Here is a 19,675-nt window from a genome sequence, read left to right as displayed (position 1 = left end):
AGATAAAATAGTTAGGGAAGGTAGCAAGTCTAGTATGCTACGCTACTTCAGTTACTATCCCATTATTAGGGTTAATAATAGTTTGTTTAAGTAATTGTAACACCCCTCCATTGTATGTAAAACTTTGCTAACCTAAGCTAAGAAAAGCTAGGTGTGATGTGTAACAAGAAAAGTAAATACTTTATTATGTAATAAATAAAATAATTTAATTACCTGGAAAAGTGAGACACCAAGAGATGATATTATTGCCAAATCCCATTGGTTAATGGGAAGGGATAATTATTTCATGATAAGACTTCTAGATCCAATTATAGATAAGCTTAATGATTTGGATATAAATATCCATTAAGCTACTTAGCTGAATAAATATGCTAAGTTAATAAAAACATAAAAGCCTTGCGGGAGCGAAAGTTAAGCTTTTATGAGGAAAAACCTCATGGGATATAAGGGCGAGCCTTTTGGGGAAAAGCCTATGCAAATGGATAAAAAAATCCATAAAAGCGTGACGCCGCTAATGGAAACCATATCACGAAAGAGGGTATTAAACACCCATTGAAGAGATCAACATGAGGTAGTTGATCCATGAAAAAAACTCTCGGCTCAAGGGTGAACTGGAGGAAGTTAGTTCTAGGTTGGGTGGTGGTGCTCGGTTTTCCAAGAGACATCCTTTCAGATAATCTGGTTTGGATGGGGTGTTTTGTATGTTGACTCCTTACTCTTTATGTTGTCAATTTTGTAATCATATAAGATAATTGCTTAGGTTGTTCTTGCATATGAGATGATTGAATAATTTGCATATGACTGCTATGCATGAGTAAAATTTCATGTGTTAACTATGGGTATGAGATGATTATATATGGGCACATGTGACAACCATTACATATAAACTAAATCCAAGTTAAGATTAGTAAAGGAACATAATATGTGGATCTTACGGAGTATTGGTGTTATCCCATTTTTTTTTAAGATAGTGAATAATTATGCTTGAGATAGCTATGTAACTTGAGTAACTATGGTTAAGGCTTGAAATTGTATATCCTATGGTTTACGTTATCTATGATATGCATTATGAATCATGGGGGAGGGAAAATTTCATCCAATGAGGCTCTTTTAACTCATTCTGCATATTACATAAGATATATATGTTAGAAATACATTTGACTATGGCAGTAGGACTATGATAATGACATAGGCAATGATAGATATAATATATTTATGTTAAAGTTTCAATTAATGCTGGTGTTGAGTTAGAAAAGGAAGGATGAACCTAAGAGCCCACATCGTGAAGCATGGTAGGTAGTTGCAAGTATGGTGCCATAGGGGTATGTGACAAATGGTATCAGAGTGCTAAGTTCAAATATTGTGGCGGAAGGGTCACCCCACATCTGCAAGATATGAATGAGATGTAGGGTTCAGTTATAAATGACTACAAGGAAAATATTCTATAATCCATCAATGGTGAAATTAAATCTTAAAATGATTTATGGAAGGAGGATTTTGTAGCAAGAACATATATAATATAGTATATATTGTATATAGATTATTTTTTTGCAAGAAAAGTTAATTCTGATTAAGGTCGTTTGAAATAATGGATATTGAGTTAAGAGTGAAGTCTTCGATGTTGCTGGGAAATCATGTAACTAGTTATGTTTCCCATTTGTTTAAAGAGATCACTCAAAATAGAATTAGCCATCGGATTATTAGATAGTGAAGGGAAGGTTTATGAATGATTTGAATAAGGTACACAAGATCATTAGTGTAATGGTATTCTCCTCGATTAAATAGTAAAATTTAAGAGTACCTTTACTCAAATCTTAGTTAAGGTACATGAAAGATAGGATGAAAGGAGGCAGAAGATTCCTTGGCAACGGTTGCCATTGAATAGTTATTGTCAAGCGTTCTTCGATGAAGGAGGAGTTTCCCTTCTAGGTCAGATACTCTCAAATCCATGCACATTTTTCTACAACTCTAACCTCTTCAACCCAGCTAGACACTCCGTGATCATCTCCTTCCTCTTTGCAACCTCCTGCCAAAGAAAACCAAACCCTAACCAGTGTTTCTCCTATCAGAAACAAGTCAGGCTTTTGAGGCCACTAGTCATTAGGTAATCACCAAGGCCAACCCTCTCGTTAAGGCTTCCAAGATCGCCAAACTTTGAAGAGATATTTTTAAATTCTAAACAATTGAATTCTTGACTGGACTTTGGTTGGTACTTCCTTTTCAGGAATTAACATCCACAAAAATTAAAAATTTTGGTTGCCTATGACCTAGAAAAAACTTAGTTTTGCCATTCACCTTACCTAGTTGAAAATGTGTGTATGAATTCTATCATAATTAATGGAGCCTAGTAAATGTGAAACCGCATGCACCTGCAAGGTAGAGTCTATGATGAATTTTACGGTCTATCACACTCACTGTAATAATTGTCAGTAGTAGATGTGGCCACTTGGCTCTAGCGTTGGGAGCCCTAGCAGAGGACGCGAGTCAATACTAGATCTCATTTAATTGTTACAGATGGTGAGGACAAGAAGATTGAATAAAGTATGGCAGCATTGTGGATATGGAGGACGAACCAATCATCGGTACGGTGTGTGCCACAGTCAATGGAAAGAAAGGACATGAGTATGAGAGAGCGAAGAACTCCTCATGAACGCCTGGCCACTAGCTGAACAGTGGACTTGCAACTTTACTCCCCAAAATGACCATATGTAGATATTTAGAAGTTTCTTTTGTGTGTTGATAATGACTATTGAAATTCATTGGAAATTGAAAATATGATGCATGCAAATAATTGATAAGAAAGGTGTCATGCATATAAACACTAAGGAATTTTTTTTTTTTAATTGATATTGCAATGTTATTTCTTCACGCATTGCCTTTTTTATTGCTTTATAATTGAATGTATGTAGGTTATGGTAACATTAAAATCCTGTTCTATGGGTAGTACATTCCAATTGCAATAACGGAGAACATCCTGTTGTAGATCAATGGGTTTCTTTCCGATCCGCAATATTGATTTTTTCTTTAGCTATTGATCCAGAGATGTTTAAGTTGCCTTAAAATCACCTTGAGGAGGATTTCTCCTTCCAGTCCAAAGCCGTTTTTGTTGGTTACGTTATCCACTGATGTGGAAATTTTCAGGAGAATTTTCTTGTCGAGCTACCTTAAAGCAGCCGGTTGGATAAGGCTTATCCCTATGACAATGCTCATAGCTATATTTATTTCCTTTTCGCTAAAGACTGGATCGGAAATACTGATGTTTTTTTTAGTATAACTCGGTGTGATCACCATATTCGTTGAGTTGGATATGTTTCCATTAGGGACATAACCGTCAGATAATGATTATCTAGTTTCTCGATAACTTTATTACAGCTCTGGGGTAGGGACAGTGACAATGCATATTTGAGGGGATAAGAACGTTTTAATTAACGATTGTAACCATTGCGTGAGCGACCTTGGGTGTTACAGGTTTCACCTTCATTGGAATGATATAATGTGGTTTAATATAGCTCGACCGCATGTCGGAGCATTCTGTTCAGTCTACAACTGGAGAAATGGATGCCAATAACCTCACCTAAGTTGATTACTCCATCTAGACTAACAACTCCTAAGTACCCCCGAATTTTTGGATGCCAATAACCTCTTATAAACTTTAATGTGTTAACCCCTAATCCCTCAGCTCTGAACCACTTATAAATTAAGCAATGTTGTCTAATTGGTTGGGGCCGAGGAAAGTGGCCATCGAAACCAAACATGCGATATCCAAGTAAAATCAAGAAAGAATATGACGTAATGATGAAGGTGAAATAAGAATGGGTTGGTTTTGCTGGTTGTGAGTATATATCTGATAAAGTATCTCTCCATCTAAATGATAAGAAAACTAACAATTTCCATATATTTTTTCAACATATTCATAAACATATTGATAAATTGCACAAGCTTCATCATTGATTCATTGTCTTTGTTTCTCACTCTCAGCTAAGTTTTCTTTGTCGTTCTCTTTGTTTTCCTATATTATATTTTTAAAAATTGTATCATTTAAAGATTTTTTATATACACTACTATTACTCGCTTGTTTGTAATTATAAATAAACAACACTCAAGGGAACTGGTCATGGATTAGGATAATGTGGTCGTTATAAAAGCGCATGTTCAAGAACATGTAGTGAATATTGAAGATAAAGTTAATGATCCTATGGAAGAAAATGATGATTCCAACACAGTTGAAGAAGAGGGGGCAAATACATTGATCCAAAATACATTTAATAATGTTGTAATGGATGATGATGATGACCAAGTAGATGGTTGTTTTGATAGACCTCTAATTGAGAAGGGAACAAAACCTCTTTATTAAGACTACAAAACAAGTCTTCTCTATGTAAAATTTGGATGCAATATGTATGATTAATTTTATTTATATTAAGAAGTACGGACTTTTAATTATGTTGTCGATTGATAGGTGAATGTTTTTTACGATGGCCAAAGGTTTTAGATCACACATACTGAGATTTACATGATGTTATGAAAGATATTGGAATGAATTATCAAGTTATTCATGCATGTCCTAGTGATCATATTATTTATTATGGCGAAGACGTGTTGGAAAAATAATCCCCAAAATGTGAAATTAGTATATCGAATTGATCAAGAAAAAATAAATGTCTAATAAGGTGGAAATTACACTTTAATTATTTGACCACGCACAAAGGGGATTGTGAATGGGGCCAACATTGAAAATTTTTAGTTTTTTCTTGTATCTACTAAAATTTTACATGGTTATAGGAGATGAATGTGTTGACGGTATGCGAGGGTTCCAAGACTCAAATATGACTCACACAAACAATTCGAAAAAATTATAACATAAATGTTGAGGAGATGAAATTATATGGGTAACAAGATGTGATCATAGAAGAAACAATCCTAGCAACTACTAGAAGAAACAACATACCAATACTCATCACAATGCTGCCTTGAATATTAAATTTCTCCATTATCATAATAATGAAACACCAACACAAGATTGTAGTTGAATTAAGGGCTAGTGTCTATGACGATATTTAACAAGAAGAATTTTGTTGGCCATCTTATCTGAATCTTGTCTCCTCATATGGAAAAAGATGCCTTGGGTTTATGGTTTAATGTATCAACCTAAATTTTGGAGGATAATCCTTAAACCTAATATCCACTCCCTCTGGTAATTTGTAATCCCTACTTCTCCTTGAACCCTTTAGCCCCATAACATTAGTAACATACAGTCTCTAACACTTAATAATTCCCCACACCCCTAAATCACATAATCCATATATCCCTGATAACTTCTAAACCCATAAGTCTCAAACCCTTTATAACCTAATATAAATCTATAACCATCAATATTGAAATTTTAGTACTTTAAGCCTTCAAATCATAATATAACAGTTAATGCATCTATTACTTGACAGTAACACTTAACCATTAAACCATGTAACATATGTGGCATATAAAATTCAATTCCTAATCCTTAAAATATAAGCATAATACGAAATTTTAATTAATCATTAAATTCACATCCATATATCTCTTTATTAGTAACTGATAACACTAATAATCCAAAAATTGTATAACAATTATCCCTATATAACTCCAGAACCATAATAAAAAATCAATATATTGTATTATCATTATACTCCATATTGCAAATAATTCTTGATATCACTAACACTTATAATGATTAATCCCTATATCCCTTACAATCCTTACTCCTAAGATATTTCAATTTTAACCCTTATACTTAATACTTCAAACTAAACATTATAGCCCTTAACATTTATATATCTACTATAATCCATAACATGGATGACATAATCATAAGCGTAAAACTTAGCCAATATAAACCAAACCTTATAACCTACAATATGAAAAATTATCTCACAAGAAATATAAAGCATATTCCTTATAGCATATAGCATAGTATTTTCATAACTCCTATAACCCCATCCTTACAATTTTTATAACCTTTAAACCATATATGCCATTATTATCAATATAGCCGCTATAAATAACCGGCGAAATCTAATAATAGTTACCCAAAAAACCTTGTAAGTCATATGATATCTATAACCCCTTAACACTATAATATCTACCCTCCCCCCTTCCCCCTCATTCCTAACCATTGTATCTCCTAATAATAACCATTCAAGAAAAAATAAAATGGATAATTAAGTTGCAAACCAATGCCAAAAAATATTACTAACATTATATTTAAATAATAATATAAGTTTTCCAATTTTTCCAAAACTCATTTAAAATAAAATTTTACTTTAAAATATAAATCTCCATTTAAGTGATATATAATTCATCATTTAAAAAAAAATATTTTTACGCCATAAGGCATTTCCCTCTGAAACCAACACCCCTCTGTGCACACCTGTCATCATGCTTTTCCGTTTGATCCATCGTTAGGGGATTGGGTTGTCCTAGTCCGTTGATTTAATTGCATCGACATAGACATATTTATGTTTCCCTTTATGCAGATGTCATCTATCTTATACAATTCCTATTATGTGTTTCATCGGTGAGGCTTTTCTCGCAGGGACAAAAGCATAAAACATAAAGGATGAGGATTATGTGGGTGCAAGATCGTGGGAGAGAAGTGGATTGATGAGGGCGTTGGAGAGGAAGAGAACCAATAGACGTTGCAATTCTGATTGAACGTTCAATGCACCTCTATAAAATAATGATTAGCCTCTCATTCATTCATTGCCCAATCCATCAATTCAAGAAAAAATGAGTCCATAAATATGAATTCAAGAAGAAATGTTTCCATCAAAATGTCCATCTGTGATAATGTATGGCTTCAGTTTATCATCTCACATCAGGTAGGGAAGTGTGTTCCCTCGATGAGCCCTTAATGCTTGGGATTTATAGCTCTACATTGTGGTTTGGATTTTGTGTGTTTATGCATGTTCTTTGTTTACAATTGAAGTGATTATGCTCAATGCCTATGGTGTATTAGCCCCAAAAGACTCTGTTTCTTTATGCATCAGGAAATTACATACTAATGCATAAAGAGGTTGCATACATTATGTAATACACTAGTTTCTGAGAAATATAGAGCAAAATAAACTGTTTTTCTTCCTTCTTGCACTGGGTTGTGGATGAAAGCTCATAGAATACTCCCTTTATTTATTTTTTTGCTTCTACTATGGTGTGAAAGGCCCCGGATCCATACTTTGGCATTTGAGGTTTCAATGGGAAAGGATCGCTTCAAAGAGTTGTGGTATATTGTAATGGAAATGAATTTTTCATCTTACTCCATTGCTTTTGCTTTTTCTGATACTTACAGTGATCATGTGTATGCCATCAGACTTATATGCCCGTAATGTAGGATGCCTGAGTTTCCCCCCTGCTGGTTTTCATATCGAAACCTGTTGTTGTGAATACACCCTTTCTTTATGTTGGGCATCATCTAATATTTTCATCTTCCAGTTTCTTGTGAAGGTGAGTATAGAGGTTGTTCTTTATATAACGATATTCTTTTGCTTTTGTTTTTAGGTGCCTTTTGTGTTCTTGTTTCTTGGCCTCCATATTTATTCATTGGATTTTTCAGCAGCCTGATCACTGTCATCCTCCATTTCATTTCTACAACATGAAGGTGTGTCCCCTGCATTGAGTGCTATTGCCCAGAACCTCTCTTGATATTCTTCTAAATTTCATCTCCTTTATGTTTCGATTATAAATTTATATGGTTGGTTAGTTGTAGCTTGAAATTAGTTTCCATAACCCTATTTTGTTTACATTAGAACTGAAGAGAGGAATTAAATATGCCACCTCCTTTAAATCAATATGAATTCAGGAAGAAATGTTTCCATCAAAATGTCCATTCGCGATAGTGTCTGGCTTCAGTTTATCATCTCACATCATGTAGGGAAGTGTGTTCCCTCGATGAGCCATGAATTCTTGCATTAAATCAATGCTTGGGAATGATAGCTCTACATTGTGGTTTGGATTTTGTGTGTTTATGCATGTTCTTTGTTTACAATTGAAGTGCTTAGGAGTAGCCCCAAAAGACTTTGTTTCTTTATGCATCAGGAAGTTACATACTAATGCATAAAGAGATTGTATAAATTATGTAATACATTAGCTTATGAGAAATATAGAGAAAAATAATTTCGAAGTATTCAAACATTCTCCTTGCTTTATGATTGACCTGACCACTCCCCTTAATGGTAGGAGATGACTTTTATGAAGCCTATCCCTGCTTTTCGATGATCACTTTCATATAGGGGATGTCGTCTTCAATGTTACGGGAAAATTTAACAGGACTCTAAACGTCTATACCTATTCTGCATGTGGAATCAACGTAGGGAAAGGGGATCTTAGGAAATGCAATGCTAGTGTCTATTATAGTTTGTTTGACAGTGGGAATTTGATGAAGGAATTTTCTTCGACACAAATAATACTTGATGTGAGAAGAGTGGCATGGGTTTCAAATGATACAGTTAGAGATGAAAGGTGTAGATCAAGTGGAGGCATATGTGGTTATAACACTTTAGATTCAACTGAGAACCTCCTCTACTATTGCAAGGATGGGCCACAAACCGACAAGTGTCCCAGCCATGGTATTCTTTCAATTTATATTTATGTGGAAGTGTGTCTAAATTATTTGGTTGAGTAGCCGTGGAATTAAATAGAGTAGCCCTTGAAGCTAATTTAAATTTATATTTTTGAACCAGGAGAGAAGCTTAAGAATGGTGTTGCAATAGGTAAAGATCTTTCTTGCAGGTACATGTATTTTCACTTATCTGTTGACGGGTATTGTTGGGCCTATTAATTACTAACTGATTTTAACAACTACATGTTAATATGTTGGAGCAACTGTGTTTATAGTAGCTTCTTTATTAGTGGCTATAACTATGTGCAAAAGGAAGAGTCTTGATTTTCATGAGAGTTATGTTGTTAGCAGTTTTACAAACAATGAGGACAAATCTATGGAAGAAGCTACACAAGGTAAGATAGGGACACTACCCATTTTCTCCTACGAAGTATTGAAACAGGCGACCGATAATTTCCACGAGAAGAATGTGGTTGGAGATGGAGGATATGGTTTGGTTTATCTGGGTAAACTCTGGTATGGTCATGTTGTGGCAGTGAAGAGACTGCATCGGGATACTTGTAAAAGATTCAAACAGTTCATCAACGAGGTGCAGATTCTTTTGACCTTCTATCATTAAAACTTGGTTCATCTCTATTGTTGTAGTTCCCCACAAAGTCCAAATCTACTTCTTGTTTATGAATATTTTACAAATGGTACTTTCTCAGATCATCTTCATGAGGAAGTGAAGAAGGATAAAGGTCTAGATTGGGATACCCATCTTAGAATTTGTATAGAGACTTCCCAGGCCCTAGCATTTCTTCACTGCCATGAACTGCCTATTTTCCACAGAGATGTAAAATCTTCAAATATTTTGTTGGACGAGGAATTTCATGTCAAAGTAGCAGATTTTGGGCTTTCAATATTTGTACCATTAGATGTAACTCATGTTTCCACTGCTCCACAGGGCAGGCCCAGCTACGTCGACCCGGAATACCACCAATGCTTTCAGCTCACAGATAAATATGATGTCGACAAATTTAGAGTTGTTTTGATGGAAATCATCTCTGCCAAGTTAGTTGTGGACATAGGTCATAATAAAAGCGAAATTGTCCTGGCCAATATGGCAATAGAAAATATTAAAGTGGGAGATTTTCATGAGCTAATAGACCCAGATCTGGAAATTGACTCAAACTCTGACATAAAAGTGATGGTTATTGCAATTGCTGAATTCGCTCTAAGATGCCTTGCAAAGAACAAAGAAGACCAACCAGATATGAAGTAACTTGTGGCCAAACTTGAGAAAATAAAATAAAATGGAGTCCATTGCAAACACTCGCTATTTCTGGTCCCTGATGATGATGGGTAATGGGTAGACATAATGGGTAGTGTCTACCCAAAAAGTTAATGGGTAGTGTCTACAGAACATAAGTTAACCATTAAGCAATTGGTATTCCCATAAATAATCTGTGAATAGGATTTGGAAATACAAATTTTTAATCGAAATTTAGAATGAAAATCATTTTGATTGCTAGAAAAGAGTTAAATGGATCAAGAAAGTGATAAGTTGAGGGCAATTGAACCAAGACAATTTATTTGCTGGATGCACAGTTGGGGTTCCTTTAACTACAGCATGCCTCCCTTGAATTTCTAAGGCTAACTCTGTTATTATAACTTGTAGCTTTGTTCCAACCAACAAAATTATATGTATATTTTGGAGATAAAATGACATAAAACCCAAAGAATTCAATAAAATAAATGTCATGATTATTAACTCCCATTATCAATAATTCAGTGTCATATCAGTCCATGATTTTTGTGCACTTACAACTAAGGGAACTAAAGAGAGCTAAAAGAATGAATACCACCTTGCTCACAGAAATAAATCCAACCAAAAAGAGGATGTTAGCTTAAACAACAGCATAAATGTTGGAAATAATACTGAGAGGGGGGGTGAATCAGTATTATCAGATCAATCAAACTTTTTCAATGCTCAGAAACATATACGCTACTTCAGTTAAGTGAACCAGCGTGTACACGCTACTGTGACTAAGTAAAACAGCGTATAAGAAGAAAACTCACAATTTAGTTAGCTTATTCTTCAGTTAAGTGCATCAGGACATTATTCACCACATTAACAGTAAACATGTGAAGTATAACAGAACAGATCAAAAGCCACACACATGAACACCAAGATATAAGGTGGAAACCCAATGTGGGTGAAAACCACCTGCTGCAAGTTGTCTCTATCTTTCTTTAATATGAAACTTCAGTTTACATTCTTTTGTACTGGTGTAGCCTTATACCAGTACGCAGGCTACAACCTGCAGAAGGCTACAACCTTCTCTCGTTCTCCAAACTTCCTTGGAAGGGAGCTCCAACCCCCTTTGCTCTTGTACTAGCCAAGATACTAGTACGTAGGTGCTGACCTACAATCTTCTTTCTTTCAGGTATCACTTTTCATACATTTTCAGACTTGGATATTCCTGAAGCACAACATTACAATCTGAAGACCACAATTCATTCAATTTCCACAATAGATCATTGAAGCATAAAACAACCAAACTTTGAATCACTGAACCACTGAACCCTGTCAATCACCAGTTACCAGAACACAGAGCAGACTACAGAACTCTGCAATAACAGTCAGACCCCACTGTAAACCCAAAAATCAAGCTTCAAAAGATATACGCTACTTCAATGAGCAAAACCCGCGTATACACGCGCTTTTACCGAAGCCAACCTGCGTACAGATCTAAAAATAAACTTTCTCAATTTGCAGCTGTACCAGACATTAGTTAGACCCAGAACATAACATTGCGACAATATGCAGATCTAGAAATACGCATAATCAACCATATCATGATAGTGCATTTCAAACCATTAGATCCCGATCTATCCTTAGATCTAGTCTTCCATCAACCGATGTGATCTCTCCTTGGCTTAGATCAAGCAACCCAGAACCTGCATATCAGATCTCTTTCTCTCTTAGATATTCAAGCCTTGTCGAAAGATGATTTTGCCTAATGATCTTCTTCTCCTTATATAGTCTTAGGCCTAGCTCAATACCAAGAGCCAAAACCATAGTAACACAATACCATCAACTTCAAAACTAGGGATCGACACGCCCGTCGAGACACAATGGTCCGAAATCATAGGCACAACTTCCAAGGACTAACCACCATGGACCAAAGATACTTTTCCACATACACGCGCTTTTTATGAATCCAACTAGCGTGTACACGCGACTTGGGCTTAACGAACATGCGTATATGAACTTCCTTGGCATGCTGTACTAAGATCTGTCTTCTGATTAAGTTGCCATCACCTGTACCAACCTCTGAGCACCTGTACCATCCTCTGAGTGAGTTGCCATCAAGGACAACACTTGAATCATAATGCCAACAATCTCCCCCTTTGGACTTGATGGCAACCACCACACCAAGTCACTCTCCCCCTTTGACATCAAGGGCAAAGGGCTGTGCTCCCCCTGAGGACATGCTGATACCTCTGCTTGGCTGTGCTGACTCGTGCTCCCCCTGACAGTAGGCCAGATCTGCAAAAGATGTTCTTCAACAAGAACCAAGACTTATACACCATAAGGGACCGTCCTATCACCAAAAGACTCAATACATACATCCATACTCCCTACCAAGAGGGGACATATCAGAAACAACCAATTATATTACAGCATTCATCCCAGGCATAGTGGGGAAACCAACATAGGCCGTTACATGACCTTGACACCATAAAAGAGATATGACAAGAGAGATACATGACATAGAGACAACAGATCTAGACCAAGACTTAGGAAAGGCACCAGCAGCATCTGATAAACATCTTGTTAGATCAGCAACCAGGATTTCTTTCTGAGCTCCTTCTCCTGAAACCAACAACCAAAACATCTGAATGCCAACAATGCTTTATGAGACTTTTAAGCTGCTCCCCCTGAACCTGTGCCTGTTGCACTCCCTGAAACTGTGCCTGAAGAATTCTGACATTCCCATTGCTGTTCAGAACTCTAGAGTTTTCCCTTGCTGTTCAGAACTTCATATACGCGATTTTTCCTGTATAAAACAGCGTATGTACGCGGATATACTTTCTGCAACAAGCGTCCAACATACACGCGACTTACCCATCATGAATCCGCGTATATACGCGCATATCCCTTCCGTAACCTGCGTATACCAACTTTTCTGTAGAACAAACAAACTTCAACAACAGGATGAAGCATCAACTACTCCCAGCTTTTGTCTGAGATATTCAAAAGTTTCCCTGGGCAGTGGTTTTGTGAGAATATCAGCAACTTGCTCCTTAGAAGGAACATACTCCAACTTGACCTTCTGCTCAAGCACTTGTTCCCGAAGAAAATGGTACTTGATTGGTATGTGCTTGGTCTTTGAGTGCATGACTGGATTCTTTGAAATGCTGATTGCACTTGTATTATCACATAAGATAGAGACAGGTGGAGTGCAAGTGATTTGAAAGTCCTGCAAGGTCTGCATCATCCAAAGAAGTTGTGTGCAACAAGATGCTGCAGCCACATATTCTGCTTCAGCTGTAGATAAGGCAATCGAACTTTGTTTCTTGCTGAACCAAGATACTAATCTGGAACCCATGAAGAAAGCACCTCCACTTGTGCTTTTCCTATCATCCACACTTCCAGCCCAATCTGCATCTGTGTAAGCATGAAGAGTGAGATCTGTATTTCTAGGATACCATAAGCCATAGTTTTGGGTCCCTTGAAGATATTTGAAGATTCTTTTGACTGCCTGAAGATGAGTTTCCTTTGGGTTGGCTTGAAATCTTCCAACCATTCCTACTGCATGTGTAATATCTGGTCGAGTACCTGTCAAATAAAGCAAACTCCCAATCATGGATCTATAAGTGGGTTGGTGAACTGCTGCTGATTCATCATTTGCACTGAGGCTGCATCCTGTAACCATGGGTGTACATACTGGCTTTGACTCTTCCATGCCATACTTCTTCAAGATCTGCTTGAGGTATTTGGTTTGAGACAAGAAGATACCTCCTTCATTTTGTTGGATTTGCAATCCAAGAAAATATGTCAATTCTCCAAGAAGTGACATTTCGAATTCTTTCTGCATAACCAAGGCAAAGTTTTGACTCATAGTCTCTTCATTGCTGCCAAAAATAATATCATCTACATAAACAACAAGAATTAGCAATTTGTTATTTTCAACTTTTATATAGAGATTGCTATCTGCTGATCCTTTTGAAAAGCCTTGTTGGTGAAGATATTTGTCCAACCGATAGTACCAAGCCCTTGGAGCTTGTTTGAGTCCATAGAGTGCCTTTTTCAATCTGCATACAAGGTTTGGATCATTCCCAAGAATGAAACCATCTGGCTGCTCAATATATACTTCTTCTTCTAAGTCTCCATTCAGGAAGGCTGATTTCACGTCCATTTGAAATACCTTGAAGTTTTGAAAGCTTGAGAGAGCAAGGAACATTCGGATGGCCTCTAGTCTTGCCACAGGAGCAAAGGTCTCTTCAAAATCTATTCCTTCTTGCTGTGCATACCCTTTACAAACAAGTCTGGCCTTGTTTCTAATTACTTCTCCATTTTCATTTAATTTATTCTTGAAGACCCATTTTGTTCCTATTACATTCTTATCTTTTGGTCTAGGAACTAATTCCCAAGTGTTGTTCTTTTCGATTTGCTCAAGTTCTTCATCCATTGCTTTGACATTCATCTTTGCATGCCTCTTTCACATTTTGTGGTTCAATGGAGGAGAGTAGTGCCAAGTAGCTTGAAGCTTCTGCAAGTGTCCTTCTTGTTTGTACTCCTGCTTCTTTCTGCCCCACAATCTGAGTTTCTGGATGATTCTTTTGGACATATCTGGATGGAGTCTTCTCTTCTATTCTTGTCTGCTCCTCTGGTTCTTCTTGAGATTCTTCTTCTTCTTGAGGTTCTTCTTCTTCATCATTTCGCCTTTGAGAGTAACCTTCATCTTCTTCAATGTCTTCATGATGAACTTGCCTAGGAATATATCCCTTCTCATCAACCACTATATCAATACTGTCAACAATTCTGCCAAGTCTTTTATTGTAGCACTTGTATGCTTTGCTATGTGGAGAATAACCAAGAAGAATGCCCTCATCTGCTCTAGGTTCAAGTTTGCCAAGTTGCTCATCAGTATTCTTAATATAACATTTGCTCCCAAAGATTTTGAAATGCTTCACGGAAGGAGTTTTACCACTCCAAAGCTCATGAGGTGTTTGAGTGCTGTTTACTCGGACATTTGTTTTGTTAAGAATGATAACAGCAGCATGTGCAGCTTCACCCCAGAAGGTTGCAGGAGTACCTGATTCATCGAGCATAGCACGAGCCATTTGTTGGATAGTTCTGTTCATTCTTTCCACAACCCCATTTTGCTGAGGAGTTCTAGCTGTAGAGAATTCTCTTCTTATCCCATGTTCATCGCAGAAATCGAAAAATTCATTTGATGTGAACTCCCCACCTCTGTCAGATCTGAGGCACTTAATTTTGTGTCCTGATTCATTTTCAGCCAATGCTTTGAAGGATTTGAATTTTTCGAATGCTTCATCTTTGTGCTTCATAAGCCCTAACCAAACAAACCTTGAGAAATCATCAATGAATAATATCAGATATTCTTCTCCTCGAGGTGTCCTTTTCCTAAATGGACCACATACATCTGTATGGACTAGCTCAAGAGGCAAGCTAGCTGATCCTTCCTTCTCTGGAAAGTTAGTTCTGGTTTGCTTTCCAAACTGACAAGATTTGCATATGGTGTTGTCTGGAATTTTGATATCTGGAAGATCGCGAACTGCCTGATATTTGCATGCTTTTCTTATTTGTGAGAAGCTTAGATGTCCCAACCTTCGATGCCATAACCAGTGCTCTTCATCCTTGCTAAGATAGCATTGTTGTTGTCCTTCTTCAAATATGTACAGATTATTTGGAGTTCTTTTGCCTTTGAGAACTGTTTTACCTGTATCAAGATCACGAACAAGACATCCATTCGATCTGAAAATAACCTCGGTTTTTTGATCACACATCTGGCTGACACTTAGTAGATTATGCTTCAATCCATCAACATACAAAACATTTCCAGCCTTGACCTTTTCTTTCAAAGGAGCAATACCTTTTCCTTTTATAGTTGCAGGAGTATCATTTCCAAAAGAAACTTTCTTTCCCTTTTCTAAAGTAGAATAAGATTCAAGTTTTTCTTTATCACCTGTCATATGTTTCGAACATCCACTGTCAATGTACCATAGATTTTCCTGTCCTTCTGCATAAAAAGCTATCCCACATCTTTCTGTCTGAGGTTCCTTTATTCTCCATTTTTTGGTGCTCGTGGCTTGTTCCTTTTTCTCCTGAAACCTGCTCCTGCATTCAGATTCTTTATGACCAAAATTATTGCAAATAGAACATTCAACTTCATTTTCAAGAACCGAAAAGTTGTTATAGGTCCTTTTTGTAATCCCTGTCATACTTCTTTGTTTTTGAGCTTCCCTAGTCATGATTGTTTTATATGCAACACATTGAGCTGCTTTGTGACCAAAGTTATGGCAAGAAAAGCATTGTCCATTGAAGAAGCTTCTGCGGTTATTGAATCTACCAGCCAACTGATTGTAATTTCTATTTTCATCTATTCTTGTGCCAAACTGAGAAGATTTTACCTGTGGTTGGTTGTAGCTTTTGTTCACCCTTAAGAAGGATTGTCCCTGATAGTTTCTGTTTGTAATTCGTCCCTGCTTTACCTGATTATCTTCATTGTTCTTCTGCTCATTTCTTCTTGCTGCATCAAGATAACTTTTTGAGGTGGATGCTTGAGAGGTTTCTCCATTATAGCCCAAACCTGTCTTGTTTAGAGGAGACCGCTGCACATTGATAATCTCATCCAAAGTTTCAGATCCTTTGACAAACTTAAGATTAATAGCTTTTGTTTTCTCAATTTCTTTTCTGAGACCAACAATTTCACCTTCTAGTTTTTCAAGATGTTTTTCCTTTTCATCAATTTGAAATTGCAAAGTATCAATGATCACACTCTTTTCTTCTATGCATCTCTTGAGTCTAGTAATTTCATTATAGAGATTATCCACATCTACAGCATCCTCATAATCATCATCTTCAAATGCCATTAACAGCTTATATTTATTACCTTGTTCATCTTCATCACTGTTTGATAAGCCATCACTATCTTCATGGGTGTAGTAGCTTTTCTTATTTGCACTTTGTTTCTTGTTCCATCTAGCAGGTTCTTTTCCTTTATCCTTATAAGGACATTTTGCAGCATAATGACCTACTCTTCCACAAGCAAAGCATTTGAAAGGTAGCTTACCTCTGAACCTTCCAGCACCCCTTTGAAGATTTCTGACAAAATTTGATTCTTCTTCCTCTTCTTCTGGAACATGGCTTGCTTCATAGTAATCTTCTTTTCCTGATGCCTTAAAAGCAGCTTCCCTTCTGTCTGATGGACCTCCCTTTCTCATTTCATAAGCAGTTAGAATTCCATGTAGCTGAGACATAGTGAGAACTTTGAGATTTTCCTTTTCTTCTATTGCAGATACTTTAGATTCAAACTTGGGGGATAATGATCTTAGAATCTTTTGAACTACTATAGTCTCTTTTATTTCTTCACCCAAATTTTTCATACAATTAACAATCTCATCTACCCGAAGAAAATAATTAGCCACACTTTCATCATTATACATCTTGAGAGTCTCATATTGAATCCTGAGAGTTTGAAGTTTAGCTTGCTTTACCTGTTCATCTCCTTCATAGCTAGTGATCATTTTGTCCCATATCTCTTTTGCTGATTTGAAGTGCATGACCTTCATGAATTCTGTTTGGGATATACTTCCTAATAGAGTACTGACTGCTTTTGCATTTGTTTCATATGCCTTTTTCTCAGCTGGATCTGTAGGAGTAGCTGAAGGAAAAGCATAGCCTGTTTCTACAATGTTCCAAACTTCTGTACCAAGAGATTGAAGATATGCAGTAACTCTTACCTTCCAATAATTGAAATTTGTTCCATCAAAAACCGGTGGCCTGATTGATGCTTCTTTCTCGTAGTTGCTCATGATGAATGATCTACCTTCAAGCGATCAAGCTTCTCTGAAGGACCTGCTCTGATACCAATTGTTGGAAATAATACTGAGAGGGGGGGTGAATCAGTATTATCAGATCAATCAAACTTTTTCAATGCTCAGAAACATATACGCTACTTCAGTTAAGTGAACCAGCGTGTACACGCTACTGTGACTAAGTAAAACAGCGTATAAGAAGAAAACTCACAATTTAGTTAGCTTATTCTTCAGTTAAGTGCATCAGGACATTATTCACCACATTAACAGTAAACATGTGCAGTATAACAGAACAGATCAAAAGCCACACACATGAACACCAAGATATAAGGTGGAAACCCAATGTGGGTGAAAACCACCTGCTGCAAGTTGTCTCTATCTTTCTTTAATATGAAACTTCAGTTTACAATCTTTTGTACTGGTGCAGCCTTATACCAGTACGCAGGCTACAACCTGCAGAAGGCTACAACCTTCTCTCGTTCTCCAAACTTCCTTGGAAGGGAGCTCCAACCCCCTTTGCTCTTGTACTAGCCAAGATACTAGTACGTAGGTGCTGACCTACAATCTTCTTTCTTTCAGGTATCACTTTTCATACATTTTCAGACTTGGATATTCCTGAAGCACAACATTACAATCTGAAGACCACAATTCATTCAATTTCCACAATAGATCATTGAAGCATAAAACAACCAAACTTTGAATCACTGAACCACTGAACCCTGTCAATCACCAGTTACCAGAACACAGAGCAGACTACAGAACTCTGCAATAACAGTCAGACCCCACTGTAAACCCAAAAATCAAGCTTCAAAAGATATACGCTACTTCAATGAGCAAAACCCGCGTATACACGCGCTTTTACCGAAGCCAACCTGCGTACAGATCTAAAAATAAACTTTCTCAATTTGCAGCTGTACCAGACATTAGTTAGACCCAGAACATAACATTGCGACAATATGCAGATCTAGAAATACGCATAATCAACCATATCATGATAGTGCATTTCAAACCATTAGATCCCGATCTATCCTTAGATCTAGTCTTCCATCAACCGATGTGATCTCTCCTTGGCTTAGATCAAGCAACCCAGAACCTGCATATCATATCTCTTTCTCTCTTAGATATTCAAGCCTTGTCGAAAGATGATTTTGCCTAATGATCTTCTTCTCCTTATATAGTCTTAGGCCTAGCTCAATACCAAGAGCCAAAACCATAGTAACACAATACCATCAACTTCAAAACTAGGGATCGACACGCCCGTCGAGACACAATGGTCCGAAATCATAGGCACAACTTCCAAGGACTAACCACCATGGACCAAAGATACTTTTCCACATACACGCGCTTTTTATGAATCCAACTAGCGTGTACACGCGACTTGGGCTTAACGAACATGCGTATATGAACTTCCTTGGCATGCTGTACTAAGATCTGTCTTCTGATTAAGTTGCCATCACCTGTACCAACCTCTGAGCACCTGTACCATCCTCTGAGTGAGTTGCCATCAAGGACAACACTTGAATCATAATGCCAACAATAAACTCTTTTTAAGAATATGCAGATTGAAGTCATTGGAAGCAGAGATAGAGTGTTGAAGATTTACCATACACATTGAGAAGCAAAAATCTTATAGCAAAATGCCACAATGGAGGACTATAGATAACCCTTTTTAGCCCTTCTTATTTCCTCTTTTCTTGTTGCACTTATTTATCTTACAAACGAGGATAACATTTTGCTCCTCCTCAATACCTGCAATAGTATCCAATATTGTCTCCTTCTAGTTGAAGTCATTCCATAGCCTGCTAAAAGTGGGAAGCTTTTTTTGGATAGAGCCAAAAAGTTTCCAAAGAAAACAAGACCTATTTAATGCAATGGGCATTGGGTACTAGCTCTTTACCCTTCACCTACTAATTTTCATCTTCAATGATTCTTTATATGTCACAATGCTTCTCGAATTTATGCCTTACGGTTTTTCCTTTGCAACATCTGGTGCAAATGCTCATATTATTTTTAATAAGAAAAATAATA

The 19,675-nt window shown here is 36.8% G+C and overlaps 1 pseudogene; it reads left to right on the top strand.

The window, feature by feature from the left end:
• Positions 1-8,894: 8,894 nt before the first annotated feature.
• On the top strand, positions 8,895-9,857 carry LOC149214333 (LEAF RUST 10 DISEASE-RESISTANCE LOCUS RECEPTOR-LIKE PROTEIN KINASE-like 1.1 pseudogene; annotated as a pseudogene).
• The last annotated feature ends 9,818 nt before the right edge of the window (positions 9,858-19,675 follow it).

Source organism: Pinus tabuliformis, chromosome 1_1 (assembly GCF_031772625.1).
Source record: "Pinus tabuliformis cultivar Carrire ecotype Pingquan chromosome 1_1, CPIR1, whole genome shotgun sequence".
NCBI classification, from domain to species: Eukaryota; Viridiplantae; Streptophyta; class Pinopsida; order Pinales; family Pinaceae; genus Pinus; species Pinus tabuliformis.
This window is presented reverse-complemented; position numbering and strand designations above follow the sequence as displayed.